A 2,137-nucleotide genomic window follows, 5' to 3' on the forward strand; every position below is an offset into this window, starting at 1 on the left:
CATCACTCCCCATTTGTCTCCAAAGCTTTTTGGGCCAAAGTAAAATTCTGTACCCATTAGCTACTGCATTCTGCCTCCTTCAGCCCTAACCCCCCAGCCCCACTCTGCTTATGTACCTGCTCTAAGTGCCTCACATATAAGGAATCATGCAATATTTCTCTTTCTATCTGCTTTGCAATATTTCTCTTTCTATCTGTTCTGCATCATGTAACATTCTGTCCTCAAGGTTCATTTCACATTGTAGCCTGTGTCAAGAGACTTTCCTTTTGAAGGCTGCACTGGGATTTCCCTGGTGGCACAGGAGGTAAAGAAGTCTGTCTGCAATGTGGGAGATGCAGGAGGCCCAGGTTCGATCCCTGGGTCAGGAAGATCCCCTGGAGGAGGGCATGGCGACCCACTCCAGTATCCTTGCCTGGAGAATCCCATGGACAGAGGAACCTGGCGGGCTACAGTCCAGGGGGGTCACACAGAGTTGAACAGGAGTGAGTGAGTTAACACTCTCACTTTTTTTCAATAGTCCATAGTATGGAGACACCATGCTGTTTATCCATTCACCCATGGATGGACAGTTCGATTGTTGGCACTTTCCAGGTACTGTAAATCACACCACTGTGAACATCTGTGTACAGACAGCTACTCAGTCTGTGACTTCACTTAGTTTGGGTCTCTATGTGGAGGGCAACTGGTAGATTCCCTGGGGACTCTGAATTTTTAAGGAAAGGCTATAGGTGACTCACATTGGCCAGACTTCTTTGTGGCTGAGCAAATTAGTGTGTTCTTTTTAAGACAGTCTGTGAAACTGATACTTACGATTTAAGCTATGAGAGGTATCTGTGGAGTTTAAAGACTGCATAGCTGGTTTAGCTTCACAGCATCATCTTTTTATTTTTTTAATTTATTTTAGCATTTATTTCTTTTTTAATTGAATATACTTGATTTGTATGAAGACATATATATATTTGTATATTACATATATTTTTATATATAAAGATTTATATAAAGACTATAAAGAAAGCTGAGTGCCAAAGAATTGATGCTTTTGAACTGTGGTGTTGGAGAAGACTCTTAAGAGTCCCTTGGACTGCAAGGAGATCCAACCAGTCCATCCTAAAGGAAATCAGTCCTGAGTGTTCATTAGAAAGACTGATACTGAAGCTGAAGCTCCAATACGCTGGCCACCTGATGCAGAGAACTGACTCATTTTAAAAGACCCTGATGCTGGGAAATATTGAAGGCGGGAGGAGAAGGGACCAACAGAGGATGAGGTGGTTGGATGGCATCACCAGCTCAATGGACATGAGTTTGAGGAAACTCTGGGAGTTGGTGACGGACAGGGAAGCCTGGTGCGCTGCAGTTCATGGGGTCGCAAAGAGTCGGACGTGACTGAATGACTGAACTGAGTTGATTTATAATGTTTTTTAGTTTCAGATGTACAGCACCAATTCAGTTATACACACACATATAATATATATATATATGTAATATATAGGCATTCTTTTTCAGATTCTTTTCCTCTATAGGTTATTATAAAATATTGAATAGAGTTCCCTGTGCTAGAAGTTTCCCAACATAATTGAAAGGAAGGCAGAGAGACTTTCCAGATACCCCCAACCCCTCACACATATGCACAGCCCCCCCGCATTATCGATGCTCCTCCCACCACCCAGAGCGGTACGTGTGCAAAACTAACAGACCTATATGAGAGATCACCATCACCCCATCGTTTACACTGGGCTTTATTCTTGGTGTTAATATGTTCTATGGACTTGAACATATATTCATATATATGCATATTAAAATGTATAAACGCATAGTCAAATATACACGTGCATATTCAAACACACGTGTGCATATTCAAACACACGTGTGCATACTCAAGTGCATATGTGTATAGTCAAATGTATACATGCATATTCAAATATATGCCTCTTAATCAAATGTATATGTGTACATTCAAATGTGTGCATATTCAAATGTATGCATGCATATTCTAATATAAACGTGGATATTCAAATGTATACATGTCTAGTCAAACACATCCATCTATATTCATACACAGACACACACCAGGAGGCAAGCATGGCAAGCTACTCCAGTATTCCTGCCTGGAGAAGCCCAGGAATGGAGGAGCCTGCTG

The sequence above is a fragment of the Oryx dammah genome, unplaced genomic scaffold, assembly GCF_014754425.2.
Source record: "Oryx dammah isolate SB20612 unplaced genomic scaffold, SCBI_Odam_1.1 HiC_scaffold_23, whole genome shotgun sequence".
NCBI lineage: Eukaryota > Metazoa > Chordata > Mammalia > Artiodactyla > Bovidae > Oryx > Oryx dammah.